This window comes from Gracilinanus agilis, chromosome 4 (genome assembly GCF_016433145.1).
Source record: "Gracilinanus agilis isolate LMUSP501 chromosome 4, AgileGrace, whole genome shotgun sequence".
In the NCBI taxonomy this organism is placed as follows: Eukaryota; Metazoa; Chordata; class Mammalia; order Didelphimorphia; family Didelphidae; genus Gracilinanus; species Gracilinanus agilis.
In genome coordinates, this window is record NC_058133.1 from 227805036 (window position 1) to 227828544 (window position 23509).

Here is a 23509-nt window from a genome sequence, read left to right on the forward strand (position 1 = left end):
TTCTAATTTTTTTCTTTTCTCTTTCCCTCCCTCCCCTTCCCCTCATTGAGAAGGTAAGCAATTTGATATAGGATATATATATATATGTGCAATCATGCTGTAGCAATCCAGGTATACATTAATTGTGATATTATTTTAAGCAGTATTCAAAAAAAACTTAACTCTTATACTGCTAATGATTGATCTCTGTAATGTTGAGTCAAATTGCCAAATCCCTAGCCCTTCCCTAAGGCTACAGCCCAGAAGAGAGTCAGTTATCTCAGTCTCCCTACTTTTCCTTCAATGATCAATTAACATTGGTATCAAACATCAGTAGATGCCTTAGGCCATATCCACCCTGAATCCTGATTTTAGCTCTACCTATTGTTTCAGGTTTTGGCAGTTTGCATTTTATGATGATTACCTCATAATGTTTATGTATCAGGCCACTGGCCTCTCCCCTTCCCCCCATACTGTTGTAACCCCAATAAAAGTGACAAGAAATCAGTTGGCAAGAGAGCTCTTAACCATCAGAGCTCCTAACCATGAAGCTCTTGACCATCAGAGCTTACTCGCTGTCTGTCTATCTTGTACCAAAACTTTCTGTGTCTGTGTGTCTTTATTCTCGCCTTATGTTCTCTTTCCATTAATCCTTAACCCGTAACCCATTTTCACTCAGTCCTTGGTTCCCCTTTCTAACCCACTAGGAATCTTCGTGAAGCTGCTGGATGGCTTCACATGCAAAATTATATTTCCATATTGGTCATGTTGTAAAAGAAAACACAGACCAAAACAAAAAACAAACAAACCACACACAAAAAAGTAAAAAATACTATGCTTAGATCTGTATTCAGATTCCATTAGTTCTTTCTTTAGAAGTGGATCTTCCAGCTGTGTGACCCTGGGCAAGTCACTTGACCCCCACTGCCCACCCTTACCAATCTTCCACCTATGAGACAATACACCGAAGTACAAGGGTTAAAAAAAAAAAAAAAAGAAGAAGTGGATCTTGTTTTTCATCCTAAGTCCCTCAGAATTGTCTTAGATCTTTGTATTGCTTGAGAATAACCAAGTCAGTCACAGTTGATCATTATACAATATTGATGTTAATGTATGCACTGCTCTTCTGGTTCTGCTCATAACACTTTGTATTAGTCATGTAAGTCTTTTCAGGTTTTTCTGAAAGCATCTTTCTCATCATTTCTTATAGCACAACAATATTATCTAGTCTGGGTTTTTTTGCATAAAAGAAGAGCCTAATTTATAATATTCCAGAGAATCATTTAGCTTTAGCTTGAGGGCTAGCAATTATGAGGAGTTCACTACATTGCAAGAGAGCTTATTCCAGTTTTTGAATAGTTTTAATTTTGGGGAAATTCTTCATTATTTTGAATGAAAGTTTGTCACTTTCTCCCTATCCCCTAGTCTCTCACCCATTGGCCTGTCCTCTAGGTTTAGAAGAATATGTCTAATCTTTTCATAAGTTTTCAGATGTTTGAAGAAAGTTATAATATTTATCCTAAGTCTTCTCTTCTTTAGGCTAAAGATCTATAGTTCTGCTATCCTTAGTCAGAGAATAAACTGATATATGGAAGTATGTATTATATAGTTCCACATATATCAAATGCCCACCTTTTCTAATGCAGAGTCTGGAGGGAAGAAATGAAGAAGGGAGGCAATGCTTAACTCAAAATGAAAATAATAAATTAATAATTTAAAAAAATTGTTAAACAAGCAAGCAACTCAGTTCAAGTATGGACATAGTTGAAAAGTATTGTGCCAAAGTTCCAACCCTTTTCCTTTTGGCATGTGAACAGAGATTACTGACAAAAGAGAACTCCTGCCACTCTTAACCATTGGCTTGGGAAATATAATCTGCTGAGTTTCACCAAAGAACCAATTTTGTGACTAATCAAGGAAAATATCTACAAACCAGATATTTTAAATGTTTATAACTCCCTATCATATATGGAGCAGGCTAGAGTATAGGAGAATTTGCAATAAAATGTGTTCTATTTCAAAAAAGAAAAAAAGATTTATAGTTCTTTCTTCATGTAGCATCTCCTTACCATCCTATTCACCTTTTTTTGGACATATTTCTTGCTCATGATCTCTAGAACTGAACAAGACATTCCTGATGAGGTCTGAATAAAGAAAATTTAAGTAAGAATATCATCAGCCTTGTTTTATACACTTTAATCTTAGTAACACAAATTAAATATGCATTAATTTTTGGGCTAAATTATTATTACCCAGTTTTCTAATTCACACCACCATTTCAGTTCCCTAGAACTTTTGAATCTAGAGAAGTAGTTGGTACCACTCTCATAGTGACTGGAACAAAGCTGGAATTTACTTCCAGGAATACAACTTATCTATGTAGTATACATACATACTTACTTTGGTCTGTTAATTAACAAGAATTTATTAAATATTTATTAAATATCTAAATTAATTTTAAAATACCTGTTATATCAGATGATTAATTCTGGGGATAGACAGAGAAAAATGAAGTCTTTGCCTTTAAGAAGTTTTTATATCCAAATGAGGGAAATAGCATGTACATATATAAGAATATAAATATATGCATGTATATATGCACAGATATGCATATAGATTAAACATTTGAGGTCTGTGTGACACTTGACAGTTCACTAGTTTGAGGCTTGTCTGCTTCAGTGTTCTGAGAAAGTTGATGAGTTAAGGCTGCCCCAGGGTTTGGAGACAGCAGTTGTTCATTTGCATATGACAGGCTGCAGAACTTTGGAGTAAATATAGGACAAAGTCTGCTCCAGGGTTTTGTGCTTCAAAAGTTCATTTGCATATGAAAAATTAGAATACACTGAAGTTAATAACTAGAGAAATAGGAACACCCCAAAACTATTTTATTATTAGGGGGCAAATATACTTTACCTGATTATGGCTTAGTGACACAAGATGAGGAGTTGGTTACTAATCACAAGACAAGGTGAGGTCTCTTTCAAATAGAACCCAACTGTTGAATCATCAAGACAGAGAAGTAAAAAAAGCACTATTTCCAAGAGAAGCTGTGACAGAAAAGGAAAATTATAAATGTTGGAGTGGATGTGGGGAAATTGAGACACTAATGTATTGTTGGTGGAATTGTGATCTGATCCAATCATTCTGAAGAGCAATTTGGAACTATGCCCAAAAGGCTATAAAATTGTGCATACCCTTGGATCTATCAATACCATTACTAGGTCTATATTCCCAAGAGTTCAAAGAGAGGAGAAAAAGATTTATTTATAGCAGCTCTTTTTTTTTGTGTGTGTGTGTTGGCAAAGAATATTGAGGTTGACCCATTAATTGGGGAATGGCTAAACAAGTTGGGGTATATGATTGTAATGGAATACAGTTGTGCTATAAGAAATGATGAGCATAAAGATTTCAAGAAAATCTAGAAAGACTATATGAACTGATACAGAGTGAAATGAGCAGAACCAGGAGAACACTGTACAGGGTAACAACAATACTGTCCAGGAACAACTATGAACAACTTAGCTATTCTTGTATTCTTGGCAATACAGTGATCCAAAGCAATCTCAGAGAACTCAGGATGTAAAAAATGCAATCTACCTCCAGAGAAAGAGTGGTTAGAGCCTGAATGTACATCAAATCATATTATTTTTCACTTTATTTTCTTCATGTCTTTTTTATGTGCCTTATTCCACAACATGATTAATATAGACATGTTTTATGTGGTAATACAAATATAACTAATATCAAATTGCTTACTGTCTCAGGGAGGAGGTGAGGTATACAGGGAGGAAGAGAATTTTGGAAACTGAAATATTAGAAAATGAATGTCAAAATTTGTTTTTATATGTAATTGGGGGAAAACCATTATTTTTAAAATTGAAACATTAATTTAACATTAAAACCTCTAAAGAATTTAAAAAGAGTGAGTCTGTAACTATCTCTCTTTACTATCACCTATTGCCAGGCAAATTTGAAGCTAAAGTTCTCTCCCTACTGGAAGAAGGAGAAGGAGGAAAAGGAGTAACAATTATTACCACTGTTGATGAGATTTTAATAATAATAATAATAACATTCCTGCCAAAGGAACAGAGTTAAAGAGGCTTTTACTAAACTTAGGTAAAGGTTCATTGCCTTTTCCCAAAAGTACATAACATTACTTTAACTAAAGGAATAATCTGTGCCTGAAGCTGGAATGATGCATACTCATGTAGTCAAGGAACAAATCCAGCTGAGCAAAGGAACAGCTTAGAAGTAGAGTAGAAGTAACCCATCAAATTGGCTTTGTCCAGGTAAGATGCTATGCCTAATGAAATATTCATCTATCACAATGTGGATTGACTCAGTTTAGCAGTGGAAACATTTGTTTCACAGAAGCTTCACTCATCAAGGAGTTTCTCTGGCAATATGCATGTCTATATGTATGTCTTACTACTCTGGAACTTTAAGTGTATACTTGGTCTCCACACAAACATTTTGTAGGATAGTGTGATCTAATTTTATGAGTGGAATATTATGTAAATATGTTGTATTTGCTTTGCATTTCAGTAATGTTTTGGTTAAAATTAATTGTTAGTAGCTGATTTATTAGTAGAAAATATACTAGTGGGGGCTTGTGTGCTATTATTTTAGTAGGAATTGTCTTCTAATCGTAGTTATCTGAGAGGAATGAGTTTTATTACTTGGTTTCCCTCTGGGGAAACCTTAACTCATCAAGTCAAGAGGAACTGAACAGTACAGAGAAATAGTGAATAGCTCTAAGAGGCATAATTTTGGGGGAGAGACTACAAAGGAAAGGCTACATAAAAAAGATGACTATGAAGAAGTTTGGAAAGGGAGTGCATTAGCTGCTGGAAGGATCAGGAAAAGCTTCACCTAGAATATAGTACTTAAGAAAGTCTCAGCTGAAACCAGGGAGTACATGAAATGGAGGTATATTATAGGGGTAAAGAACAGTCAGTGGGAAGGCATAGAGACAGATTAGGAAACTGAAGAGTTTCAGAGAAACAGAGAAATTAAATTGCCTAAGGTTACATAACAGTAAATGACACATCCAGGATTTTAACTCATGTACAGTGATACTAACTACATTATTCTTTGTGTAGCTTGGTTTTGGAATTCAAGGAAGAGAGCAATGTTTTAAAAGATTGGGAAGGTAGGAAGGAGTTAGGTTATGAAGATATTTAAAAAACAAACAGAATCCATACTCAATCCTAGAAGCAATAGGGAACTAATGGAGTTTATTGAACATATAAATATTAAAAATAATAAAGGTTGCTATAATAATTATTATTAGTATTTTAATTAAAGCCATGCTGATAGATAAAGTTATTAGACCACGTGCTTGTAAGAATTCAAAACTGCCGCCTCCATTTTGTTACCTCTCCCTCAGTCTGCTGGCCAAGAGCCCACTCCCCCTAACCCAGGAGATTATAAACTCTTCCCTGTGTGGAGACGTAGGTGTCCCCACGCCCAAAGAACCAGAACCGGAAACCCGTTGGACCACAGGAAATGTAGTTTGGCATCTCCCAAATTTCACTGTTACAATTCCCCGTGAGGTCCGGCAAAAAAAAGGTTAGTCCTTTTTCTTCGCTGGACCTGTAAAAATAGACAACTTCTAAAATTTAGGAATTTGGGGGATAAAAGAAATAGATGAACAAATGGTTAAAATTAGCCGCATTGACAAAAAACCAATTTGGGGGCAGTCCCCTATTGGTATAACAGTGTACAATTAAAACAATATATACAATTCAATTTCAACTCCCCATAGTTCAATCAACTGCACCCCAAAGTTCAAAATTTTGTCTTCATGGTACAGTGAAGGCTTTTCAGACATCTTCATAGTATCTTCACCAAACAAGTTCGTCATCTGGATTCTGGGGAGATGGTAGGATCCTTATCCTGAAATTATTCTCAAAAGAATTTAAACTTTACATTATAGATTACACAACATACATTTTCTTCTAAGATTTATACAATTCCCCATGAAATTACTCCTAAAAGAGTTAAATATACATATATTTTTACATTATCGAATTTTAAAAAACTTAACAGATATCCCCGTGAGGTAAATCTTAAAAACACCTTTTTTCTAAAAAAAAAGGTACCTCAGGTCAGCTAAGGATGGCAAAATACAAAGAATAAAATTCAAGAAAAAGAAGAAAAAAATTAACTTGTGAATGAAATGTAAAATGTGCAAAAAATGTAGGGAAAATAAACTTAGACCTTTCAATGAAGGCCTAATTAAAGTGAATTCAGCAGATTGCAATTACCCATTCAGGGCCAGGACTTAAGGAAAATGTCTCTCTCTGATCTGACTTATCATCAGCTTTTTAGGGAAGTGAGCCAAATAAATAACCAATCTTAGGTGCTTTCTAGGAATCTAAGTCGAGGGGACCCACGTCCTCTAAAGTTTTAGAAAAGACTGGGACTCCAGGACTCAAACCCCAATTTCCAAGCCCTAAAGTATTGGCATAGAACTGCTGCAATCCAAGCAGATTTTAGTCAGTCAAGTCTCTGACTATGTGCTTTCTTTAGCACGATTAACGGCTTTCATATTCTGTGGGAAGCCGTTCTATGTATTAAAACCTTTGGAGAAATAGGATCAAATTTAGGGCCTGTTATCTGGATTCCCTATGTGACCAATCCAGGCTGAGGCAGTCTTTGTGTTTGGTCCTGGTCACCTGAGCCCCAAAAAGGCTCTGGTACCAGCAGGTAGGTTAATCCAAAATCAACTTGATCCCTCCAAGAAGCTATTAGGAGTCATTTAGAGAAACAGAGTCTGTAACAGATATTTTATCTGGATCCCATTACAAAATCATCGGCAAGTAAAACTGTGTGTATGATTTTCTGCACTGCATGTCAGGATGCAGACTGAATGGGCCATCTGAGATAAAAATCTGAGGCTCCTCTTTTGACTCAGTCTTTGATCCCCACCTTTTTTTACAATTCTTATTGGAGAGCTTTGAAGTGGCAGACCAGCATCTACTGAGTTAATGATTCCTTTCCTAACAAATGTTAATTAGATAAGGGTGCATATTCAGATTAGAACTGGCTCCTTTAGGATTTGACTGGTGAGCATCTCCCTGGGATATTTCCTCTCCCAGAATTATCCCTACTAATTGATGGTTGGAATTTGGCCATTGTCTTGGTACTTATACCTTTACTCTTTAGACTTTAATGGGTTATGTATGATCTGTTACCCCTTCATAGCTGTGTTCTTTGTTTGAAACCAGTATATAATAAACTCCCAAGCCCACAGATTTGGGACAGCATGGGCTAACCACTAGTCTAGTTGTTCTCATTTTCTTTCTCCTGCTTTAACCATCCTATGCCACCACGCCGCTCAGGACCCCAAAAAATCATATAGAGGCATCCCTATAATATTCCCTTCTGGAATCAGAAAGGCATTTAAATCTACCTATATGCTCAGGTATTTGCTGTAGAATCAGAAAAAGGATAAATAATGATTATATATGTACTTCCAGTACAAGATGAGAAATGGGGAAAATCAATTGCTCTCATAAAAATTTTTTTAAAAAAATCAAAAATATACATATAGCTTAGAACTAGAAGGGTTATGTTACCCCAAAATGAGATTGTTTGTGAGAGAAAGTGGGTTTTACAAAATAGCAGATTCACAATGCACATTCAAATAGAGTACCATTATTTCCAATAGCACATTTTAAAATAATTATGTTTAAAATCATTTACTTGTTACAACTTTAAATCTTGACTAAGAGTTTCTCAACAAATTCCGTTATTGCTTCCATAGCAAAATCTGATATTTAAAAAGAAACCTTCTGGTCTAAATTATCCTCAGATAAGAATATACAGGAACTCCTTGGCTTCCTGTTTTAAAAAATCCTGGATAGGAATGCTTCTACCCATTTAAGGCAATAATATCTCTTATAATAAAATATATAAAAGCTTTATCCTTTTAAGACAACAATTCTTAAGGATTTAAAGTAAAAGTTAAAAAATACCTCTTGTAAAATTACAAGGTAATATTCAAAGCATGGAACTTTCAAGGTTCTTTACCAAGACAGAATAAATTTTAAAAGACATGTGCTTCTATAAGATGTTCATAGATGGTACATGTAACTGCATTATTTCTGATACAGTAAGCTTTAAGTAAATTAGGAAATATAATTACATCATAAGCAGAAACTTCATTAGTGTAAAATGATTCAGTGCAATAGGAAAATCAACGAAATAAGCAAGATTAATTTACAAAACTAATTAGCAAAATACAGTAAGATACAGTCTCTTTAAAAGTCATTCAGTTCTGAAAGTTTTTTTTTTTATAATCAGTCTTTGCTCAAAGTTCTCAGCAGGTATGGGGTGAAATTTCTTCCCCTGAGTTCAGTTTTTAATCACAAGCAAGTCTGAATAGGCCATTCGGCCCCATTAAGGGTAAACGCTAGGTCCACGTGGGGTCAGGTTGTTGGGCTCGGGGCTAGAGAAAAAGTTTTGTAGAAAATCCCACGTGTAGAGCTTGTGTGGGTGGCTAAATTAGGTCTTCAGAGAAACACGTGGAAGGCTAGAAATAGGGAGAAAGGGGAATATACTACCCAAATTGTTAGCGGCAGAGCTGAAGCAGTCTCTGGAGGTCGAGATCTCGGCAAGTCAGGACTGGGTGAGCTGTTGGGGTTCGGGGTTCTGGACTCCAGCAGCACCAGCGAGTCAGGATCGGAGATCACAGGCACTGGGAGGCTTGCAGGCTTTCAGTGCGGCAGGAATGGAGATCAATTCAGAAGTCAGGAGATCGGCTGCGAGACGAAACTGGCTGGGCACCGGCAGTCCATCAGTGCCAGCAAGGGCCACCAGGCCCGGGGCATTGAGCAAAATAATTCGCAGCCCAGCGGCAATTAAAACCATTGTCTCTCTTCCCTGTAAAACAGCCTCTAGGCTGGGGAAAACTGGGAGAGGACTGGGCAAGGAAAAAGATTGTTTCTGAGACTCTGGGTCCCAGAGCCGCATGGCTTCTTCTTAGGCTATCTAGAAAATTGAAAGTTCGAATTACGCCCATGTGGTTCACCAAATTATAAATATGAAAAATAATAAAGGCTGGTATAAATATATATATTAGTATTTTAATTAAAGCCATGCTGATAGATAAAGTTATTAGACCATGCGCTTGTAAGAATTCAAAACTGCCGCCTCCATTTTGTTACCTCTCCCTCAGTCTGCTGGCCAAGAGCCCACTCCCCCTAACCCAGGAGATTATAAACTCTTCCCTGTGTGGAGACGTAGGTGTCCCCACGCCCAAAGAACCACGGGAAATGTAGTTTGGCATCTCCCAAATTTCACTTTTACAAACAGAAGTGTGTAATGATCAGATGTGGACTTTTAAGGAAATACCTACCATTGGTCACTATATGGAAGAAAAATTGGAGAGGGGAAAGATCGTTTTTTGTTTGTTCGTCTATTTTTTTGTAAGACTGAATAGATAACTATTGCAATAGTCCAGGTATGGATATGAGAGTGGAGAGAAGCAGATGTATTCAAGAGATTTTGTAGTTATAGAAAAGTTGAGATTTGGTAACTGATTAGATATGTGTGGTGTAGAAGAGCATGGAATCAAGGACAATATAAAAATTGCAAACCTGGATAACTGGAAGGATGGTAATATCCTTGGCAGTAAATAAGGAAGATTGGAAGAATTTCCCTTTTGGCCTTAGTTTTTAATATTAAGATTAAAGCTAAATTTAATGCCCAATTGTTTTTTTAAAAAACTAATTAATTAATTAATTTAGAATATTTTTCCGTGGTTACATGATTCATGTTCTTTCTTTCCCCTCCTTTCTTCCTCCTCTAATAGCCAATGAGCAATTCCACTGGGTTTTACGTGTGTCATTGATCAAGACTTATTATTATTAATATTTGCATTAGAGTGATCATTTAGAGCAGTGATTCCCAAAGTGGGTACCACTGCCCCTTGGTGGGTGCTGCAGCAATCCAGGAGGGCAGTGATGGCCCTGTGGCCATTTGGTGCATTTGGTGGTGGTGAATAACTGTAAGGGGACGGTGATAGTATGTGACAGGGGGCGCTAAGTAATATTTTTTCTGGAAAGGGGGCGGTAGGCCAAAAAAGTTTGGGAACCACTGATTTAGAGTCTACATCCCCAGTCATATCCCCATAAACCCATGTGATCAAGCAATTGTTTTCCTTCTGTGTTTCTACTCCCACCGTTCTTTCTCTGGATGTTGATAGCATTCTTTCTCATAAGTCCCTCAGCAATTGCTCCATTGCTGCTAGTAGAGAAATTCATTACATTTGATTGTGCCACAGTGTATCTGTCTCTGTGTACAATGTTCTCTTGGTTCTTCTCCTTTCACTCTGCATCAATTCCTGGAGGTCATTCCAGTTCACATGGAATTCCTCTAGTTCATTATTTTAATGCCCAGTCCTAATAATCAATTCAGTTCAAGTATCTGAAAGTATTTTCTTCTTCTCCTAGCCCAAAGATGGTCTTTGTTCTGTTCTGTTATTTTTTAAAAATAAATTTATATTGATTTTTTTCTTTATATCACCAAAATTTCTTCCAGTATCCTCCCTTGTTTCCTCCCAAAGAGCCATCCTATATAACAAATAATATCTTACAAGCACCACCCCAGAAAAAGAAAAGAAAAAGAAGAGGAAAAAAATTAGTTTAATTAATATATCACAAGTCTAAAAATATATACAATGTACCATACATGTGACTGAAAAGGGTTGCAATTATTGCATTACAAAAACACTGTTTTCATGACTAATTACTTTACTCTGCATCAGTTCATATAGCTCTTCCCATACTTGTTTGTAATCATCATATTCATCATTTCTTACAGTATAATATTTCATTGCATTCACATTCTGCAATTTGTTGAATCATTCCCCAATTGATGGGCATCTACTTTTTTCTGTTCCATTCTTAATTGTTGTATTTTGTGTTAATATTTAATCTTGGAACTGTTTTTGTGCAACTCTAACTCTTAAATCCAATTCACACATAAGTGAAGCTATCATCTTGTGATGTCATTGGTCCTCTGAAAATGAAAGATGAACAACAACAAACATGGAAAGAATTTGAAATCCATTTAGAATTAAAGAGAGTAATGTCCTAATAATACCAAAATCAATAAATTTTTATTATGTTAAAATATCATCAGCTGACAATAAATTAATATAAGCATAAAATAGTGATAATAAAATAATAAACATCAATAAACAATTAAAGCTTGGTCATATCAAGGATTGGAATGACTAGAAATGCCTTCCCTTAAAGTCTAGTGCAATGAGATACCTTTCTTCCTTTTCTTAGCTTTAGTTCTTTAATGTCTAACTCTAAACCTTCTGCAAGGAGCCTTACTTGGTACCTTCTAAATTCTGGTGCTTTCCTCTGAGGTTATTTTTCATTTACATTGTACATAACTTGTATATGCTTGGCTGTTTACATGTCTCTCCCATTAGAATGTGAGTTCCTTCAGGGTGAAGACAGTGTTTTCACCTTTCTTTGCCTAAACAACTCTTAGCAGAGAGCCTACATAGTGCTTAAAAAATACTTATTGGGGCAGTTAGATAGTACACTGGATAGAGTGCCAGACCTATAGTCCAGAGGTCCTGGGCTCCAACCTGGCCTCAGACACCCAGCTTTGTGACCCTGGGCAAGTCATTTAATCCTGATTGCCTATCCTTTGTTGGTCTTCTTAGAATTGATACTAAGACAGAAGATAAAGGTTTTTTAAAAAATGGTTGTTTGACTATGAGTTCACCTATGGGAATAATCCCTCTGCATATGTATTCTGTAACCAATTCATAGCCTATCATCATGTGATTGTTGCTCATGTTTTCCTATAAATCTTCCACAGAAGAGCTATGCAGTGGGCAAGAGACCTTTCTCCTTCTCCTCCTCCTCCTCCTCCTCCTCCTTCTCCTTCTCCTTCTTCTTCTTCTTCTTCTTCCTCTTCCTCTTCTTTCTCTTCCTCCTCCTCCTTTCTCTTCTTTTTTCTTTTAATATATTAGGACTGCAGTTGTACAGCTTGAGTTCTCATCTGTGGTCTCTTATTCTTACTACAGGAGCAGTCTCTCCTCCTCCTTTTCTAGACATATAAATCCTCAGGAAAATCTTGCACATTAAGTGGTCATTGGTCACCTGCTTATTTCCACCATAAATCTTTCCATTGCTTTTTGGATTATTTGTATATAATGAGGACTGGGACATTCACAGAGGGCCTCTAACTATAGCTTCCCACGTGGGGAATTTGCATCCCTGGAGCCTGCTGATGCACTCTGTGCATATACCATTTATTTCCATGTAATTTTAGTTCTCAGATTAGAGTGTTTGTATGAGTCACAGCCATCATGTCATTTCAATCTAGCTTAATTTAGTCTGCTTTTATTAAGTTCCTACAATGTGCAGAGTCATGTGTTAGGGACTGAAAGTAACACAAGCCCTGCACTCAGTCTTATATTCTAAGAGGGAGGGCAGATAAGAATAAACAAAAAAAAAAGGTATGACATAAAGTAGAGTGTGATAAAGAAAAAAGACTTCCAGAAAAAGTATGACAAGAAAATGTGGTATTTCATCTACTTCCTGAAACTTTATTAGATTGATTGATTCACTCAGTAAATATTTAGTAAGTGCCTACAATGTGCTAGGCTCTGTGCTAAGCAAAGGGGATACAAAAAGAGATAAAAAACAGTCCCTGCCCTTAATGAGTTTACAATTCATAGGGGAAGACAAAATGCAAACAAATACATACAAAGCAAGCACAATTAGCTCAAACAGAATCAATAGGAACTAAACTAAAAAAATAGGATAACAAAGGAAAGAACTAGAATTTAAAGGACCTAGACAGTGGAATTTTAGTTGGGATTTAAAGGAAACTAGGGATGCTTGTCAGAGGGTAGGATGGAAGTGTCTCAAGTATGATGGATAACCAGATAGAATGCCTGGAGCCAAGAGGTGTACTTTTTTGTTCATAGAATTGCCAGGAGGCCAGTGTCACTGGATGGAAGAGAATGTATTATCTAGGAGTGAAGTGTAAGAAGACTGGAAAGGCAAGAAGGGACTGGGCTATAAACAGCTTAGATAATAGGGAGACCCTGAAGTTTATTGAGTGAGTAGAGGAGTGAGTGACATGGCATTTTAGAATTAGAAAATGCATATCACCTTTCCAATTACCCTGTCTAGCCTCTGCACGCAAGTCCCTGGGTTACTTGTCCCGTTATGACTTTTGCCTAAAATTGCTCCATCTTTGATAAGCCTATATTGTAAAAAACTTCATTATCCATTTTTCTTAGATATTCTACATATTTTGCTTTAGATTTTCTGGTTCGAAGCCTTTTCAACTGTATGTAATCAAAATTGTCTATTTTGTTTTCTCTCTATTATTTGTTTTAGTCATGAACTCTTTCTCATCAGTACATTTGAAAGGTAAATTCTTCCCTGGTCCTCTAATTTGCTTATGATGTCACTTTTTATTTCTAAGTCAGATATCCATTTGCAGTTTATCTTGAAATATAGTATGAGGTGTTAGTCTACACCCTATTTCTGACAAACTTTTCCACTTTTCCCAGCAGTTTTTGTGAAATAGTGAGTCTTCACCCATTATTATAGAGGCAACAAGATGGCTGAATGGATAGAGTTCTGGGCTTGGAGTTAGGAGTTCAAATTTGACTTCAGATACTTAATAGCTTGTGATTCTAGGCAAGTCACTTAACTTCTGTTTGCCTTAATCTACTCGAGAAAGAAACAGAAAAGCACTTCAGTATTTTTTGTCTTTATATCAGTTCCAAGGCAGAAGAGTGATAAGGGCTAGGCATTTGGCATTAAGTGACTTGCCCAAGGTCACACAACTAGGAAGTATCTGAGGTCAAATTTGAACCCAGGACTTCCCATCTCTGGGCCTGGTTCTCAATTTACTGAGCCACCTAGCTGCTCCCTCTCTTTCTCTCTTAAATCCTTATCTTCTTACCTTAGAATTAATACTATGACAGAAGAGCAGGAAGGGCTAGGCAATCAAAGTTAAGTGACTTGCCATGGGTCACATAGCTAGGAAATGTGGGCCAAAATTGAACATGGGTCCTTCTGATTCCAGGCATGGTTCTCTATCCACTATGCTGCCTAACTGCCCCTGACTCCGTGATCTCTTCAGGCAGGGCATTCCCTGTTACTTAGTGTAGCAAAGGCTGGTGTGAGGAGATTCAAGCTTCATAACAGGGCTAGACTAGACAACTTCTGAGGTTCCTTCTAGTTCTGAGATTCTATGATTTTATTTCACTATGGATCTCACTATCTAGACAACTACTGGACAGCAAAGATATCAGAGTCCAGGAATCCATAAGAAGTGAACTCATTCTATCTTGTGATTCCATGGCAGTTTGTAAAGTGTGGCAGATGAGGGACGGAGTGGAAAAGGTACTCTTAGGATGACTACCTATGTGACAGATTGCCTCCTAAACTGATTGGTAGAAGGGGGCACTGAGTAAGTGGCCTACCTGCCAAGGACAGCACCATATTCTGATGTCATTCCATTGTGAAGTGGCCTAGGAAGTGCACCTATGAGACAGGGAGGGAGCTGGGCCTTCAGCACTGGGACCTATTACATCAATCCTCTGAGGGTCAGGAGATAATTTGTCAGCTCTCTGCCCCACACTGGCCCCTGTGGAAATCAAGTGAATGGTCTTGCCCATTTTTAAAGATAAATTAAATGCATTGATTTTTAAAATGTCAGGCAGTGATATGGAAGCAAAGAGGGAGTGGAGGCCTATAGATTTGTGATTTATTGGCTCTTTAATAAGAATTTCTGAGGCTGAGCTAGGTTTCTCCTACCTGGCTACATGGTTCCTGCAGATATCCGCAGTTGAGCCCACTTTCCTTGTCTCATTCCCATAGTGTTTAGCTTCCATTAAACTACAGCAGAGAGGTATATTTTGATATGTGTGTCAAATAATCTTTATGGTTAGGAAAAGTGGGGAGAGAAAGGAAGAAAGAAAGAAAGAGAGAAAGAAAGAAAGGAAAAAAGAAAGAGAGAGAGAGAAAGAAAGAAAGAAAGAAAGAAAGAAAGAAAGAAAGAAAGAAAGAAAGAAAGAAAGGAAGGAAGGAAGGAAGGAAGGAAGGAAGAAACAAAGAAACAAAGAAACAAAGAAAGAAGGAAAGGAAGAAAGGAAGAAAGGAAGAAAGGAAGAAAGGGAGAGAAAATACACAGAGATATAGAGGGAAACAGAGAAAAAGAGGGGAAAGGTGAGAGAGAGAGAGAGAGGCAGAGAGAGAGAGAGCAGAGGAAAGAAGAAGGAGCTGGCCTTAACCTGTGATGGTATAAAACCAAAGGGGAGGAAAAACCCTTCAAGTTCATCTTGTACATTATTGTTTTTTCAGATAGGGACATGGTGTTGTCAGTGCTCTGAGATCTTGGAGTCCCAGGAGCCTGGTTTTTCCTTTTATGTGCTATTGAACAAAACTCGAGTTCTATTTTGAGACTAAACAATGAATTTTAACCACAGGGAAGCCAAAAATAGGTTCAGAGATCAAAAAGGGCAGGCAGGAGTGGTATACTAATCCTAGGATACATTGGTTTGAGGATTCTCTGTACTCCTCAGCAGTCAGGTCCTTCTTTGAATGTTGGATCTGGAAGTATTGATATTGTCTTTCATTTATATGGGATTTTGTTACCTTTTAAAAATACACACATGGTTCCTGAAATGAGGTGAGCCTCACAGCAACTCTATGAAGTAGGTAGAATATGCAGTATTAACCCCAAATGAAGAAATTAAGACTCAGAGGGAGTAAATGATTTGCCCACGGTCACAAAGCTAATTAGTGACAGACCCAGGACAGAAATTGAGGTCTCCTAATTCAATTCTCTTTAGAAATATGGAAATAAAGTGACTAAAATGTCCATACCCTTTGAGCCATATACTCCATTAATTTGGCTTATACCCCAAGGAAGCCATCTAATAGAATCCCTATATACTCCAAAATATTTATAGCTGTACTTTTTCATGATAGCTAAAAATTGGAAACAAAATAGATGCCTATCAACTGGAGAATGTCTAAATAAATTGTGGTACATGAATGTAATGGATCATTTAAGAAATGATGTGTGTGATGAATACAGAAAAGCACAGAAAGATCTATATAAATTGATGCATAGTATAATAGCAGAATCAATAAAACAATACACAACAATATAAATGGAAAGAACCACCACACCCAAAGGTAACAAAGTTATAAAGATCAAGCAAGACTGGAATAAAAAGAGATGAGAAAACACCCCCAACCTAACCCTTTGAGGAGGTAGGAGGTCCACAGGTATTATACACTGCATATATTTTCAGACATTTTCAATGTTGTGATGAATTTTTATCCTCTCTAAAAAATACTATTTGTTATATGGAATGATTTTCTGGGAAAAGAAGGGGGAGGGATACATGGGATAATTATGATGATGTAAGAAACAGAAAATATTATAAAAAAATTTAATTATCCCGGTGTGAAGCTTTTGGACTAATATAAAAGAAAAACCTTAGTCTTTCAATTCATAAGTGATGTCTTGTTCCCTTCTCTCTAAATAGCCCAGGAAGGATTCCTTCCATTAAATACTAATGCTCTAAAGCAATGATCACACAAAGGTCCTTGCTTAAGTCACATGATTTAGAAACCTCTTTTCCATTGAGATCTACCTTAGAGAAAGAAAGAATCTGATTACTTCAGGATACCTGTGACTGGGGGTATGCTGGAGTCATTTCTTTTTTCTTTTTTTTTTTTTAACCCCCCTTGCCTTACATCTTAGAATCAATACAGTGTATTGGTTCTAAGGCAGAAGAGTAGTGAGGGCTAGGCAATGGGGGTTTAGTGATTTGCCCAGGGTTGCACAGCTAGGAAGTGTCTGAGGCCATATTTGGACCCAGGACTTCTTGTGTCTAAGCCTGGCACCCTATCTGCCCTCAGCGTCAGTTCTTACATAGCTGATTGTTACATATTTAGTGTGAGTAACCACACTAAAAACATACCAACAATCAGCAAACTACAAGTCAGGGCTTTTTATTGTTTTGTTCACTGTCTAGACTTCGGAGAGTAATGGAGAAAATGTTAATAATGCATATTAAAATTTAAACTGTGTCAAACATTTACCAACACATCTCTTGCCTATGACCAACTTGGTGAGGAGAGCCCTTGAGGGGAATGTTCATAAAAAGATTGAGTGGTTTTAGGAAAATGATTCTCCAATACTGTGACTATTGCTCTGGATTGATGAAGCAAAATATTAGCCTATACTTAACCCCTGAGTTGGGGATTATGTTTTATCACAGTGAAATTTCTGCATTCAAGAATTTCATAAATATAACTTCAAAATGCTTTGTGGAAGACACATTTCCTAAGGGCATGAAGAGACTACTGATTTGAACAGAACAATGCATGGGGTAGAATAATGATATAATAATAATATTATAGATAATATACATACATACATGCATACATATGTAATAACAAGGGGCTTTTTCTTCCATATCTACCAAGACTGTAAATATCCATCTCTGGATTTTTGTTCAGTGACCTTGGCCCAGAGTGAGAAACATAAAACAAAAGAGGCAACCCAGGACTTGAATTTTAGCTTGCCAAGGCAAACACATGTTGTTATTGCCTGGTACCTGTAGGTGCCATTGCTGATGGAGAGGAAGGAAGAGACATTTCCCCCTTTCTCCCATCCCCATTGGAAGTCCAAGGGAGAAGTGGCAGAACCTCAATGGTTATGTGTCCAAAAGAGAGAATATTTATATTCTATAAATAGAAAAGCCTATTTATAACCTTATAACCCAAGGGAGGTTTTTCCTTCATAACAGACCATCTCCATGACATTCAATCCTATTTGACAAAGCCTTGCTGGGCAGGTGATGCTACATCATATATATCCTTTATCTAGGTGCCAAATACATGTTCAACTGGCAGGAGTTAGAGCATATGTCCTGATCAAGAAAATCAAGGGGTTCCTCTAATCAAACACATTATAAAGAAACCTGGAAGACATTATATAGTACATCTCTCTTAACATGCTTTGACCATTTTTCTTCTTTATATCATCGGCAGTTTTGGGGAACACATGGGGAATGGGGTGGGACCGAAGCATTTCTGCCACTCATGTATTTATGAACGGGCCCCATTTTCTCCTTCCTCCTGGGGGAAAACAGTTATGGGGAGGAGTGGGTCAGAGGGTCACTTCCTTCTTTGAAATGACTTCTCCACTAAGCAAATTCCCCTCATGAGAAACAATTCCTTGTACTTACTGACAAGTGACCTACAAGAAAAGGAATATACCTAGTGACATGGTAATATAGAATTGAGACTTGAGATTGATCATAGAAGAACTTGACCTGCATGTTTAGTCTCTAGCTAAGTGACATTCTCCAGTGGTCAAGCCCTTCTTTGGTCAAACTCTTCTTTGGTACAGATTATTTTGACTTGTACTTTGACAGCCAATTGTTGCCCAGGAAATATTGATGGGACTTAGCAGCTTTTGCAAGTCCAATGGTTTCAATGTGATCAATACTGCTTGTTAGGAGGTTTGTGAGCTCCAAATTCTTTTGATCATGTACATTATCATTTAAAAATTATTCATAATTAGGTCTTGGTCAATGATACATGTAAAACCCAGTGGAATTGTGCGTTGGCTAAGGAGATTTAGGGGAGTTTGGGGGAGAGGGAAAGAACATGAAATATGTAACTATGGGAAAATATTCAAAATTAAAATAAAAAATAAAAAGTATTCATATTCCTTAATATATATAAGTTTACTTATAAATTATACAAGGCACTACTGTATTCATGTATTACATACATTATAAAATATAAAAATAATTTTTTTTAAAATTTAAACATTTATTAATATTCATTTTTAACATGGTTACATGATTCATGCTCCTACTTTCCCCTTCACCCCCTGCACTCCCCCCACCCATGGCTGATGCACATTTCCACTGGTTTTGTCATGTGTCCTTGATCAAGACCTATTTCCAAATTGTTGGTAGTTGCATTGGTGTGGTAGTTTCAAGTCTACATCCTCAATCATGTCCACCCTGACCCATGCGTTCAAGCAGTTGTTTTTCTTATATGTTTCCTTTCCTGCAGTCCTTCCTCTGAATGTGGGTAGCGTTCTTTACCATAAATCCCTCAGAATTGTCCTGGGTCATTGTATTGCTGCTGGTACAGAAGTCCATTACATTCAATTTTACCACAGTATATCAGTCTCTGTGTACAATGTTCTTCTGGCTCTGCTTCTTTCGCTCTGCATCAGTTCCTGGTAAAAATAAATTTTAAAGGATGAAATAAAGGGTGAAATCAATCATTTTAATTGTATTTGTTAACAACATGGACGTCTTTGCCCTCGCTCAAATATATTTTAATAATGTTTTCTAGTGAGTACAATTTTGATGGATTATATTTTGTTATTTTTGAGAATCTTAGTCAATACTTAGGGACAGAATGATTCAAGGTTTTAATTCCTAGTTTGGTCTGTATTTGTGATGACAAACCTATGGCATACCTACCAGAAAGGGCACACAGAGCCCTCTCTGTGGGCCTGTCTGCAGTCTTTTTTTTTTCTTTTTTAACTAGAAAGCCAGAGGGACTCAGGGTGGAGCTGTTCCCCTTCCCCTTTCTATTCGCCTGAAGACAATCCTCACTTTACCCACTGTAAGGATGGGATTGTGCAAGGGGAATGGAACAAAAGGAGCCAGAGAAGGAGTGGCTGACACTTGGTGACAGTTGGTGATGGTTGAGACCAGAGAGGATTCTGGGAAAGCTCTGAAGGGAAGGGGAGGTCTTCTGGCAGAGGGTGAGGAGAGAGGTCTTCAGGAGGAGGACATCTCAGTTTGAATCCAGTCCTGAGGGCTTCCTGAGGATCTTTCTTTGGACACTGAAACCCTGATTCCCTGGTCAAAGATTCCATCACATCTCACCCAGCAAGACTTCAATCATAGAGGGAGCTAAGTTTTTGGACTCCATTTTGGGAGTGAATCTCTTAGTCTCCTTCCTCCATTACCCAACCTTGCTGAGAGACCCTTTCCAATCTATCTTACAATTATAGAAAGGATAGAAATAGAAATAGAAACAGAAGGAGAAAGGGTAAGGGGAGACACTTGGGAGTGGGAACCCCAAAGGTTCCCATCTGAGTGATGGACCCCATAGAAATAGAGAAGAGAAAATCCCTCTGCCCTTCACCCCTTTCCCCAAACCCTAAATTGCGAATAATAAAAGCCAATCATTAGTCAGATATCGGTTCTGTTCCAGAGTGCCTGAGAGAAGAGGGGGAGGGGAATCACAGCTTAGTCTGGCTGCCTTCGTCTTGGAGCCAGACCACCTGCTGTGAAGTTGATTGACCTCGGGGGAGGTTTGTGTGAACCCTGCTCTCTTTCAGAATCGGGTTGGGGTACCCCATACCTCATCTTATAGGGAAGCCTCGCCCCCAACTCCTGTGGGGCAGCATGACCATCCAGATTACCCAGTTTTGGAGTGACACCCCCTCGAAGTCTCCAAGTGTATATTAGGCCCCAGGGGAGAGCTGGAGGAGAGAGTCTCACCCCATACAGACTATCTCTCTCTCCCCTCTATCATAACACCAATCATTTATTCTTCCAAACTCTTATATTTTTAATAAGTGAATTTCTAAATCCACTGAAATTTTCTGTTCAGAAAATTTTCAAACAGGATAAAAAATTTTGGTTTTGAGTTTTTTAATTAGACAGAAATGAGAATTTTTGTAGTTGACAAAATCATTGCCTGTAAAAACAGCTTAGTGTTTAAATAGCTTACTAATCATGATAGTTTCATACTATCATTTCTAATATCGCAAGGCACAATCTACTTTTTTATCTTTTTTCTTTGCTTTTTAAATGTTTTTAAAATTTATTTATTTAATTAATTTAGAGTATTTTTCCATGGTTACATGATTCATGTTCTTTCCCTCCCCTACTCCCTACCCCCTCCTGGAACTGATGAGCAATTCCATTGGGTTTTACGTGTATTATTGTTCAAAACCTATTTCAATATTATTAATATTTGCAATAGAGGGATCAGTTAAAGTCAACATCCCCAATCATACACTCATCGAACTATATGTTTTTGTTCTGTGTTTCTACTCCCACAGTTCTTTCTCTGGGTGTGGATATCATTCTTTCTCATAAGTCCCTCAGAACTGTCCTGGATCATTGTATTGCTACTTGTAGAGAAGTCCATTACATTCAACTGGCCGAATATCCTCTTTAGCCAAGACTAAATTTTTAAAAAAGACTCATTATTTTTTGGCTAACATGACAGCAAAGGAAAGTAATAAATGTTGAAGGGGATGTGGCAAAATAGGGATATTAATGCATTGCTGGTGGAGTTGTGAATTGATCCAGCCATTCTGGAAGGCAATTTGGAATTATGCCCAAAGGGGTTTAAAAGATTGCCTGCCCTTTGATCCAGCTATATCACTGCTAGGTTTATACCTCAAAGAGATCATAAAGAAAAAGACTTGTACAAAAATATTTATAGCTGGGATCTTGGTGGTGGCAAAAAATTGGAAAATGAGGGAATGCCCTTTGATTGGGGAATGGCTAAACAAATTGTGATATCTGCTGGTGATGGAATACTATTGCGCTAAAAGGAATAATGAACTGGAGAACTGTGAACTGGAAAGACCTCCAGGAATTGTTGCAGAGTGAAAGGAGTAGAACCAGGAGAAGAACATTATATACAGAGACTGATACACTGTGGTAAAATCAAATGTAATGGATTTCTCTACTAATGCAATGACTCAGGACATTTCTGAGGGACCTATGAAAAAGAATGCTATCCACATCCAGGAAAAGAACTGTGGGACAGAAACACAGAAGAAAAACAACTGTTTGATCACATGGGTAGATGGGGACTAGATAGAGTCTAGACTAGATAGGTAGAGGGGTAGATGATTGGGGATGTAGACTCTAAATGATCACTCCAGTGCAAATATCAACAATATGGAAATAGGTCTTGATCAATAACACATGTAAAACCCAGTGGAATTGCTTGTTGACTTTGGGAGGGGGTGGAAGGAGGGGAGAGAAAGAACATGAATCACGTAACCATGGAAAATTTTTCTTAATCAATAAAAATTTTAAAAAATTAAATTAAATTTGGGGGCAGCTGGGTAGCTCAGTGGATTGAGAGCCAGGCCTAGAGACAGGAGGTCCTAGGTTCAAATCCGGCCTCAGACACTTCCCAGCTGTGTGACCCTGGGCAAGTCACTTGACCCCCATTGCCTACCCTTACCAATCTTCCACCTATATAAGTCAATACACAGAAGTTAAGGGTTTAAAATTTAAAAAAAAATTAAATTAAATTAAAAAAAGACTCATCATTTTGAGAATACCTTAAAGGACAAAGCTTAATTAATTGTTTCAGTGTATTTTTTTCTAAATCCATAAGACAAAGGAAATAGAGGTAGTAGAACAAACATTTTTTATATCAAAGTAAAATTTGCTTGTAGTTTTTTTGTATTTAAAGTTTGTATTTAAAGAGAAATTAAAATGAATTTTTAAAAAAAGTTTTGCATCAATTGATACATTTGGTCTTTCTGACGTTAATGTCTTGGATCTGAACCCTCATTTCAGTTAATCCTCTTGAAAATTTTGAATTTTTGGCCAAGTCTTTGTCAGATCTGATTAGATAGTGTTTTTTCCTCATAAGTTTGAGAATTTATTCAAGGAGTTGGAGAAGGATTGTCTCTATTATTTCCTTGTTGTGCAGCTGTGCTCATATTCTTAGCACTTTTTGCAGTCAAAGATTTCTTTAAGCCATTTGCTCAGTTTGTGAGTTTTGTTAAAACGACATAATACAATCCATAAATCCACTAGACAAGGTACACGTAAAGTGCAATATGTTCCAATATCCTGAAAATGAGCTAACAAAATGACCATGGCATTACTAACCTCCCACTCTTCAGTTAGAATGCCTCACATACTGAATGTGACATATTTGACATATGGACCAAGTGTGGATACCATTGTGAGTCCATATATTAAATTTTAATAAAGATTATTTTCTTTATTTTTTAGATTAATAAAGAAAATTCTAATTTTTTCAAGATGGTACAGTGTATGGTGTTCTGGTTTGGGATTTGAAGAGACTTGAGTTCAAATCCTACCTTAGATCCTTACTAGCTATATGACACTGGGCAAATTATTTAATCATAGTTTGTTTCTTCATCTGTAAAATGGGGCTAATAATAACATATCTCACAGGGTTATTATGGGGACTAAATGAGATATTATGCACAAATAGTAAGATACTATATGAATGCTGTTGTTATTATTACCATTCTATTGCTTCTCGGCCTTTTGGCTAAGATCAAGTGTGGTATCTGTTATTAGATTTGTCCATAAGATTTGTCCATATGATTTTAGAGACCAAGTGTTTCTGTTTGGGTTTCTGTTAGAGACAAATTTCCTTCCTTCCTTCCTTCCTTCCTTCCTTCCTTCCTTCCTTCCTTCCTTCCTTCGTTCCTTCCTTCCTTCCTTCCTTCCTTCCTT

General features: G+C 37.1%; 1 pseudogene; it reads left to right on the forward strand.

Moving 5' to 3' along the window:
- The first annotated feature begins 23301 nt into the window (after positions 1-23301).
- LOC123248282 lies at positions 23302-23427 on the forward strand (annotated as a pseudogene).
- Positions 23428-23509: the final 82 nt, after the last annotated feature.